Source organism: Pseudophryne corroboree, chromosome 7 (genome assembly GCF_028390025.1).
Source record: "Pseudophryne corroboree isolate aPseCor3 chromosome 7, aPseCor3.hap2, whole genome shotgun sequence".
Classification (NCBI taxonomy): domain Eukaryota; kingdom Metazoa; phylum Chordata; class Amphibia; order Anura; family Myobatrachidae; genus Pseudophryne; species Pseudophryne corroboree.
Window position 1 is genome coordinate 298,006,867 of NC_086450.1, and position 11,446 is coordinate 298,018,312.

Genomic DNA, 11,446 nt, shown 5'->3' on the forward strand with positions numbered 1-11,446 from the left:
TACATAATGCCCCCACAGTGCAGATATGCCCCCACAGTGCCAGATATATAATGCCCCCACAGTGCAGATATGCCCCCACAGTGCCAGATACATAATGCCCCCACAGTGCAGATATGCCCCCACAGTGCCAGATACATAATGCCCCCACAGTGCAGATATGCCCCCACAGTGCCAGATACATAATGCCCCCACAGTGCAGATATGCCCCCACAGTGCAAGAAACATAATGCCCCCACAGTGCAGCTATGCCCCCACAGTGCAAGAAACATAATGCCCCCACAGTGCAGCTATGCCCCCACAGTGCGTGCCAGATATATAATGCCCCCACAGTGCAGATTTTAACTTACATGGCATTGTCACTGCGGACTGCGGTGCTGGGAGCCGGGAGGCGGAGTACTGCTGTGGGCGCAGGCAGGCGGGCAGGCAGGCGGGCGGGCGGCTGGACGGATGAACGATTCCGTCTGCGCTGCGCGGCGCCGGCATCTAACGTCAGACGCCGGCGCCGCACAGAGCGCTGCGCACACACACACAGTTTGAAGGCTGGCTCCAGGCAGGAATATGGCGGCCGCAGCGTGCGGCGCCCTATAAGAGTGGCGCCCCGCGCAGCCGCTCCAGTCGAACATGCCTGGAGCCGGCCCTGCAGGTCATTCCCCTCATCAGGCTTTTGCAGAAGAAGCTGGAGACATTGAAGGAGGAGCTAACACAGAGCGATTCCGCTAGGCATGTGGGACTTGTGGATGGAGCCCTTAATTCGCTTAACAAGGATTCACGGTTGGTCAATCTGTTGAGATCAGAGCACTACATTTTGGCCACCGTGCTCGATCCTAGATTTAAAACCTACCTTGGTTCTCTCTTTCCGGCAGACACAAGTCTGCAGCGGTTCAAAGAACTGCTGGTGAGAAAATTGTCAAGTCAAGCGGAACGCGACCTGTCAACATCTCCTCCTTCACATTCTCCCGCAACTGGGGGTGCGAGGAAAAGGCTCAGAATTCCGAGCCCACCCGCTGGCGGTGATGCAGGGCAGTCTGGAGCGACTGCTGATGCTGACATCTGGTCCGGACTGAAGGACCTCACAACGATTACGGACATGTCGTCTACTGTCACTGCATATGATTCTCTCCCCATTGAAAGAATGGTGGAGGATTATATGAGTGACCGCATCCAAGTAGGCACGTCAAACAGTCCGTACTTATACTGGCAGGAAAAAGAGGCAATTTGGAGGCCCTTGCACAAACTGGCTTTATTCTACCTAAGTTGCCCTCCCACAAGTGTGTACTCCGAAAGAGTGTTTAGTGCCGCCGCTCACCTTGTCAGCAATCGGCGTACGAGGTTACATCCAGAAAATGTGGAGAAGATGATGTTCATTAAAATGAATTATAATCAATTCCTCAGTGGAGACATTCACCAGCAGCAATTGCCTCCACAAAGTACACAGGGAGCTGAGATGGTGGATTCCAGTGGGGACGAATTGATAATCTGTGAGGAGGGGGATGTACACGGTGATATATCGGAGGATGATGATGAGGTGGACATCTTGCCTCTGCAGAGCCAGTTTGTGCAAGGAGAGATTAATTGCTTCTTTTTTGGTGGGGGTCCAAACCAACCCGTCATTTCAGTCACAGTCGTGTGGCAGACCCTGTCACTGAAATGATTGGTTGGTTAAAGTGTGCATGTCCTGTTTATACAACATAAGGGTGGGTGGGAGGGCCCAAGGACAATTCCATCTTGCACCTCTTTTTTCTTTCATTTTTCTTTGCGTCATGTGCTGTTTGGGGAGTGTTTTTTGGAAGGGCCAGCCTGCGTGACACTGCAGTGCCACTCCTAGATGGGCCAGGTGTTTGTGTCGGCCACTAGGGTCGCTTAGCTTACTCACACAGCTACCTCATTGCGCCTCTTTTTTTCTTTGCGTCATGTGCTGTTTGGGGAGTATTTTTTGGAAGGGCCATCCTGCCTGACACTGCAGTGCCACTCCTAGATGGGCCAGGTGTTTGTGTCGGCCACTTGGGTCGCTGAGCTTAGTCATCCAGTGACCTCGGTGCAAATTTTAGGACTAAAAATAATATTGTGAGGTGTTCAGAATAGACTGAAAATGAGTGGAAATTATGGTTATTGAGGTTAATACTACTTTGGGATCAAAATGACCCCCAAATTCTATGATTTAAGCTGTTTTTAGGGTTTTTTGAAAAAAACACCCGAATCCAAAATACACCCGAATCCGACAAAAAAAATTCGGTGAGGTTTTGCCAAAACGCGTTCGAACCCAAAACACGGCCGCGGAACCGAACCCAAAACCAAAACACAAAACCCGAAAAATTTCCGGTGCACATTACTACCTTGTTAAAATGTTAGAAACATTAATTTAATAAATGTAAATACTTCAGATTAATGACTTTGCCTTTTAGTAGACATTGAGTCACTGTACTCTCTCAGTTTATTACACATTAAAATAGGTAACAGGTATCATAAGTATACTTATATCAGACCATGTAAAATATTTGTTGTAATGGTAACACCATTATATAATATATAAACACAACATTTATGTAAAAAATTTTTAATAGATAATGTCAATCAGACTCACTGGAAAGTAAAATAATAGATAGCAATTCAATATGCTGGATACAAGATATAACACCAAGTACTACACATACAGTATTCCAGCACAAGCGAACATGTCAAAACACTTCCTTTAATTGGGGATAGATTGTAATGTTGAAAACCTACTAACAGTAAGCACAGAAAAAAATACTGAACAAGTGATAGCTTTCCATTGTCAAACTAAGCAAAGATTCTTCTGAAATATATTCATGATTACTTGGCCACTGTTCTTTTGCAGTTATTATGTAAAATGGATTTTTTTTCTGCAAAGCAAGCAGTATGGCAGCTGAAACCCAAATTAGGAAATACACTGTAAAACTATAAAGAAATGAGCAGCATGCTTGAAGCCCTCTTCCTTAACAACTCATTTATGGACCAGGGTTGGCCAAACAGTTGATAAATTGCATGAGGTTAAACTATTAATTACCCCTCACTAGCTTGTAAATATTTCCAGTTTTGCTATGGAACTTTTTGCTCAAAATATTTGTTTTTTGTTATTTCCTAATTTAAATTGGTAAATGTCACATTGTTTTGTTTGTGTGTGGGTGTTCATTTTTTAGCAATTATATCCATATACAGTATATTTTCTTTGTATTTTATTTATTTTGAAATGTGACAGCAGGTAAATGGAATTAGTTGGGTGACACTTTTGCACAGTGACTACCACTACTGCCTCACAGCACAGGGGTCATAGGTTCAATTCCAAGTTGTACCCTATTTGTGAGTCATTTGTGTATTATCTCTGTGTTCACATGGTTTTCCTATGGATACTTTAGTCTCCTCCTGCAATTCAAAAACATAATTTACTTGTAGGATAAATTATGACCCCCCAAAAAAGGAACGTTGTCCATGTCATAGGGTATATAGCGCCTGATTCAGAGATGGACACAGTAGCACAGCTGCTGCATAATTTAATATGCAGTGGCTATGCCAAAATATGCTAACACCACATGAGGCGTCTTTTGTAAATAGACACCTCCTGTCAGCTTCTATAATCTGCTGCTGCTTGTGAACACGCAGCATTGGATCATCACGCTGCGTGAACATCATTCATATGAGTAACCAGAATGGCTGGTATTTTCACTAATCTGGGGCTAGTAAAGCTGCATCCTTGAATACAGACACTAGCATCAGCACTCCCAGAAGACAAGGTGGTCACATCCCCATTTTCTGGAACACTACCCCGCACTTACACCATTTAAATTATGATGGTGTTTAGGGAGCACTGTGACTATAGTACATATCTGAAAACAGTAGATACTATGGGGGGGGGGAATGTAATATGGTGGGAAAATCAGGAAGTGGGAGACTTTTGCCTGTTTTTTTTAAAAGTGGCAATCATTCACAAGGCAAAATCAACCTGGTTTTGTCACAACTGAGGGCCTGAGCTGACGGAAGGCAGCCTCAGTTGTAGGGGCTGAGATGTACCGGAACCTGGGAGGTTGTATCAGACAGGAACACAGGTTGTTGATCTTGCACCGAACTAGATTCAAAAATACAGAGAATTAAGTAAGAGCCAGAGATGGACGATCATAAATTGGAGATCCCTATCTGTCCGTATGGCGGTGCGCCCAGGGTCATAAAAACGAAGTACACATATGACTACAGAGAGAAAAAGTATGACACTAGTTTGGGCGCACTCTTATTATTGTTTTCTTTTAAATTATGAACATATGAGAAATAATGACAACTTAGACTTGTACTCTACACCTCATTAGAAAACTAAAGAATAAATATATACTGCACGTATCATCTGTATGACAGTGGTATCAGGGAGGAACATCTATGAATGTATATAGGATGGTGTATGGAATGTTCAGATCCTTAATTATGCCTGGATAATTGCATAATGGAGGATGGCTACATCACAAGCAACCTCCGTCTGCCAAGGATCTGTACAAACTTGGTTTGTATTAATGCAACCCTGGATGGGGTAGGATTAGTGAATGAGAGAGCCCACACACTATATGTGATGATATCTGGTAGTTATCCACTGTCTTAAATTGATGAACTTATTGGAAAAATAGTTGGAATCAGTAAAGTAGTGATACTGCTGTTGGCGTTCTTGCCCAAGGTGGATCTTCCTACTTCACCGGGTATTCCCTAGTGGTCACCCGTCTAGGTACTTACCCAGCCCACCTCCGTTTAGCTTCCAAGATCGGACGAGATTGGGCGTGAATGGAGGGGTATGGTCGTAGGGAGAAAATGTCCTACCTCGCCAATGAGAGTGCACCGAAATGGAAAAATGGGTTCCTTCTAAGAAGGAGAAATTTTGTAGAAAAAAGACGTGAATCTGCTGTCCACGTTAGACTGACGGGACGTGTCCTGTGGTGGACTAGTCCGCCTGAATCGTGGATGAGAGTTCACAGAAGGAAGAAAAGCAAGAATGAAGAAAAGGAATAACACAGTTAGATAAGACTCCAAAAAGAAAGGCATATGGTGCCGAAAATTAACAAAAATGCTGTGTATTTACTTGTGACAGTGGAAAGATTTGAATTTATTACAAGCAGTGGTGGGCATACAGTTTTAACCTAGAAAATGACTGTATTTTTGTGTGTTAGAGAAGTAAAAATACACACTGATAGATTGAATATACACTCCTATACGAAGGTGTTGCAGATAGTGTTCCTGCTTGGAATACCTGATGGTCTTGCAGAAAATAAGTAAATTGTTTTAATATACACACAGAGTCGTTAGTATATCATTACCTATGTAAGGGTTTTTGAGAAAAAGGATTTTTTTATGTTTTAAAGAAAAAGTCTGATTGTGTGCCTGCTGGAACAGCAGGAAGACAGATTGTTAAAGGATGCACCTCTTAGCGGGGTCAGACATAGGAGGTGCCCCTTGGACAACACACCTGTAACAAGGAATAGGATATGCACTATAACAATGACAGATGTGTAAAATTTACCCTAAGCAAATATCAGGGTATTGCAGGTACCGTTCCTGCTAACCAATAATATTTGAAGCAAAAAAAAAGGGGATGGTTAAGGAATATATATCACATATCCAGATGTCAGACATAAGAGGTGCCCCTTGAAAGACACACCTATTGTAAGAAATAGGATATCCACTGTTTCAATGACAGATATGCAATATTTACCCTAAGCTAGATAACGAGAACATTGGATATCATCCATTGCTAATGTCAAATATAAAAGTTGCCCCTTGAAAATCCAGAAAATACAATTGTCATAAATACACATACAGACTTATTTTTAAAGCGAGTACAAGACAAAAGACAAGTAACAGGGCGATACAGATTATCTGCCCAGACAGTTAATGAATTGGTCGTGCAACAGATCAGAAACTGAGCATAGCTCAGCATTTATATACATGAAAGGAACACAGGTTGTTGATCTTGCACCGAACTAGATTCAAAAATACAGAGAATTAAGTAAGAGCCAGAGATGGACGATCATAAATTGGAGATCCCTATCTGTCCGTATGGCGGTGCGCCCAGGGTCATAAAAACGAAGTACACATATGACTACAGAGAGAAAAAGTATGACACTAGTTTGGGCGCACTCTTATTATTGTTTTCTTTTAAATTATGAACATATGAGAAATAATGACAACTTAGACTTGTACTCTACACCTCATTAGAAAACTAAAGAATAAATATATACTGCACGTATCATCTGTATGACAGTGGTATCAGGGAGGAACATCTATGAATGTATATAGGATGGTGTATGGAATGTTCAGATCCTTAATTATGCCTGGATAATTGCATAATGGAGGATGGCTACATCACAAGCAACCTCCGTCTGCCAAGGATCTGTACAAACTTGGTTTGTATTAATGCAACCCTGGATGGGGTAGGATTAGTGAATGAGAGAGCCCACACACTATATGTGATGATATCTGGTAGTTATCCACTGTCTTAAATTGATGAACTTATTGGAAAAATAGTTGGAATCAGTAAAGTAGTGATACTGCTGTTGGCGTTCTTGCCCAAGGTGGATCTTCCTACTTCACCGGGTATTCCCTAGTGGTCACCCGTCTAGGTACTTACCCAGCCCACCTCCGTTTAGCTTCCAAGATCGGACGAGATTGGGCGTGAATGGAGGGGTATGGTCGTAGGGAGAAAATGTCCTACCTCGCCAATGAGAGTGCACCGAAATGGAAAAATGGGTTCCTTCTAAGAAGGAGAAATTTTGTAGAAAAAAGACGTGAATCTGCTGTCCACGTTAGACTGACGGGACGTGTCCTGTGGTGGACTAGTCCGCCTGAATCGTGGATGAGAGTTCACAGAAGGAAGAAAAGCAAGAATGAAGAAAAGGAATAACACAGTTAGATAAGACTCCAAAAAGAAAGGCATATGGTGCCGAAAATTAACAAAAATGCTGTGTATTTACTTGTGACAGTGGAAAGATTTGAATTTATTACAAGCAGTGGTGGGCATACAGTTTTAACCTAGAAAATGACTGTATTTTTGTGTGTTAGAGAAGTAAAAATACACACTGATAGATTGAATATACACTCCTATACGAAGGTGTTGCAGATAGTGTTCCTGCTTGGAATACCTGATGGTCTTGCAGAAAATAAGTAAATTGTTTTAATATACACACAGAGTCGTTAGTATATCAATACCTATGTAAGGGTTTTTGAGAAAAAGGATTTTTTTATGTTTTAAAGAAAAAGTCTGATTGTGTGCCTGCTGGAACAGCAGGAAGACAGATTGTTAAAGGATGCACCTCTTAGCGGGGTCAGACATAGGAGGTGCCCCTTGGACAACACACCTGTAACAAGGAATAGGATATGCACTATAACAATGACAGATGTGTAAAATTTACCCTAAGCAAATATCAGGGTATTGCAGGTACCGTTCCTGCTAACCAATAATATTTGAAGCAAAAAAAAGGGATGGTTAAGGAATATATATCACATATCCAGATGTCAGACATAAGAGGTGCCCCTTGAAAGACACACCTATTGTAAGAAATAGGATATCCACTGTTTCAATGACAGATATGCAATATTTACCCTAAGCTAGATAACGAGAACATTGGATATCATCCATTGCTAATGTCAAATATAAAAGTTGCCCCTTGAAAATCCAGAAAATACAATTGTCATAAATACACATACAGACTTAATTCTGAGGGGCACCTCCTATGTCTGACCCCGCTAAGAGGTGCATCCTTTAACAATCTGTCTTCCTGCTGTTCCAGCAGGCACACAATCAGACTTTTTCTTTAAAACATAAAAAAATCCTTTTTCTCAAAAACCCTTACATAGGTATTGATATACTAACGACTCTGTGTGTATATTAAAACAATTTACTTATTTTCTGCAAGACCATCAGGTATTCCAAGCAGGAACACTATCTGCAACACCTTCGTATAGGAGTGTATATTCAATCTATCAGTGTGTATTTTTACTTCTCTAACACACAAAAATACAGTCATTTTCTAGGTTAAAACTGTATGCCCACCACTGCTTGTAATAAATTCAAATCTTTCCACTGTCACAAGTAAATACACAGCATTTTTGTTAATTTTCGGCACCATATGCCTTTCTTTTTGGAGTCTTATCTAACTGTGTTATTCCTTTTCTTCATTCTTGCTTTTCTTCCTTCTGTGAACTCTCATCCACGATTCAGGCGGACTAGTCCACCACAGGACACGTCCCGTCAGTCTAACGTGGACAGCAGATTCACGTCTTTTTTCTACAAAATTTCTCCTTCTTAGAAGGAACCCATTTTTCCATTTCGGTGCACTCTCATTGGCGAGGTAGGACATTTTCTCCCTACGACCATACCCCTCCATTCACGCCCAATCTCGTCCGATCTTGGAAGCTAAACGGAGGTGGGCTGGGTAAGTACCTAGACGGGTGACCACTAGGGAATACCCGGTGAAGTAGGAAGATCCACCTTGGGCAAGAACGCCAACAGCAGTATCACTACTTTACTGATTCCAACTATTTTTCCAATAAGTTCATCAATTTAAGACAGTGGATAACTACCAGATATCATCACATATAGTGTGTGGGCTCTCTCATTCACTAATCCTACCCCATCCAGGGTTGCATTAATACAAACCAAGTTTGTACAGATCCTTGGCAGACGGAGGTTGCTTGTGATGTAGCCATCCTCCATTATGCAATTATCCAGGCATAATTAAGGATCTGAACATTCCATACACCATCCTATATACATTCATAGATGTTCCTCCCTGATACCACTGTCATACAGATGATACGTGCAGTATATATTTATTCTTTAGTTTTCTAATGAGGTGTAGAGTACAAGTCTAAGTTGTCATTATTTCTCATATGTTCATAATTTAAAAGAAAACAATAATAAGAGTGCGCCCAAACTAGTGTCATACTTTTTCTCTCTGTAGTCAGGTTGTATCAGACCCCTGGACATGTAAGTAACATGAAGAGAAACCGCCCGAAGGCGTGACCACGACAACTTGAGTAAAAGTCAATGATATTTATTTATGACAAACTCCATGCATCACAGTAGCAGTAAAAGTAACATAAAAATCAGCAGAGAAATAATAATACAGTTCCTGGGTACTACAGGGTGGCAGGGGCCACAGAGCTCTGGTGGTATGAGACAGTTCTTATTATCTGCAAGTTGGAAAGTCCTTACCAGGCTCAACTGTAGCAATGAGGAAAGCCCAGGGTCGTACCAGCTGGTGTTCCAGGGAAAGCTGGACTGCTGTAGATAAAATGCTGCTGTGGGTACTGGTTAGAACCAGACAGGTGTTGGCACGGAGTGGATACTGGCTGGAACCAGTTAAATAATAAATAAAGCTTGAGAGCGATGCAATGTAGATGAAATGTAGAATTTGAGAGCGGAGAAATAATAATACCGGTGGAGAGTGGTAAACTGCAGAAAGGACACCGGCCCTTTAAGAGAAGCTGTACACTGCTGGAAGCTGAGCTGGAAGCAGGTGATGTTGTAGCTGGAAACAGGTGAGTCCAGTATGGATCGGAGAGTCAGGCTACACCGCAGATGGAATGCTGGTGCGGGTCTCTATAGCAGAAGTCTGGAGACAGGAGCTGGAACCTGGAAGACATTCACAGAAGAGAGACAAACTGGAACTAGGTTTGACAACCAAAGCACTGACGCCTTCCTTGCTCAGGCACAACCTATTTATACCTGCAGCAAGGAAGGCATTGGCTAGGCAATTATGCAAATTAATAATACAGACAGCAGATTGGTGAATATGATCAGATGACAGAATCCAAGATGGCTGCGCCCATGCAGACACTTGGAGGGAAGTTTGGTTTGTAATCCATGTGGTCTGGAAAACAGTAATGGCGGCGCCGGCCACCGGAGACAGGAGACGCCAGGCTGACAGGTGCACATCCAACCACGCGGACACAGCGGAGGCCGCGGCTGACGTAATCGCCACTCTGAATGCAGAAGCTCAGGAACGGCGGCGGAGGCCGCGGGAGACGCCATGCCAGATGTATAAGGCGTTACTGTGACAGCGTCCAGAGAGACAGGAGAGGATGCGGGAATATGCACATCAGGATAACAGATGGGATCCGGTCCTGGAGCGCTGAGCCAGCCTTAGGAGGCATCTGATGGGTAAGAAATGGCGTCCAGATACCCGGATCGTGACAGCACCCCCCCCCTTTAGGAGTGGCCCCAGGACACTTCTTTGGCTTTTGAGGAAACTTGGAATGGAATCTCCGGACCAAGGCAGGAGCATGGACATCAGAAGCATTGGTCCATGAACGTTCCTCAGGGCCATAACCCTTCCAGTCAATAAGATACTGAAGTCGACCGTAACGGTGACGTGAGTCCAGGATCTTGGCCACTTCATACTCAACGCCTCGTTGAGTTTGGACTTTCGGAGTTGGAGGAAGTGAGGAATGAAACCGATTCAAGATTAACGGTTTCAACAGGGAAACATGGAATGTCCTGGGTATTTTTAAGAAAGGAGGTAACTGGAGTCTGTAAGCAACAGGATTGATGACTTGATCAATTTTAAAAGGATTGATGAAGCGAGGTGCAAACTTCATACTGGGAACTCTCAACCTCAAATTCTTCGTGGATAACCATACCCGATCACCCACCTTGAGAGCAGGAACTGCTCGACGCTTCTTATCCGCAAACTTCTTGTACCTGAACGATGCCTTGAGCAGAGCTGATCGTACGCTCTTCCAGATATTGGCAAACTGATGCAAGGTGATATCCACTGCGGGAACAGAAGTTGCTGGAAGCGGTTGGAACTCAGGGACTTTAGGGTGGAATCCAAAGTTGGTGAAGAATGGTGTTGAAGAAGATGAAGAATGATACTGTTTGTTATGACAGAACTCGGCCCAGGGAAGTAATTGAACCCAGTCATCTTGAGAGGAGGACACATAGATGCGGAGGAAGGACTCCAAGTCCTGATTCACCCTCTCAGTCTGACCATTGGTCTGAGGATGGTAAGCCGTGGAAAACTTTAGCTTGACTTGGAGGACTTGACATAAACTTCGCCAGAATTTGGCTGTGAATTGAACTCCTCGATCTGAGATAATTTCTTCTGGAAGACCGTGGAGTCGGAAGATCTCTTGTATGAATACTTGAGCCAACTTGGAAGCTGACGGTAGACCGGTGAGAGGAATGAAGTGTGCCATCTTGGTGAACCGGTCAACTACCACCCAGATGGTATTGAACTTGTTGCACATGGGCAAATCTGTAATAAAATCCATCGACAAATGGGTCCATGGTCGACGGGGAACAGATAGTGGAACCAGTTGCCCCGCAGGCGACTGGCGGGATACTTTATGTTGAGCACACTTTGGGCAAGATGCAATTAACTTCAAAACGTCCTTTTTCAGAGTTGGCCACCAATAGGACCTAGAGATAAACTCCAGGGTTTTTTGGATACCTGTA

At 43.2% G+C, this 11,446-nt stretch overlaps 3 pseudogenes; 1 reads left to right on the forward strand and 2 right to left on the reverse strand.

Annotated features, from left to right (window-relative positions):
* Positions 1–4,679: 4,679 nt before the first annotated feature.
* On the reverse strand, positions 4,680–4,798 carry LOC134946048 (5S ribosomal RNA; annotated as a pseudogene).
* Positions 4,799–6,567: 1,769 nt separating this feature from the next.
* On the reverse strand, positions 6,568–6,686 carry LOC134946049 (5S ribosomal RNA; annotated as a pseudogene).
* Positions 6,687–8,350: 1,664 nt separating this feature from the next.
* LOC134946050 (5S ribosomal RNA) lies at positions 8,351–8,469 on the forward strand (annotated as a pseudogene).
* Positions 8,470–11,446: the final 2,977 nt, after the last annotated feature.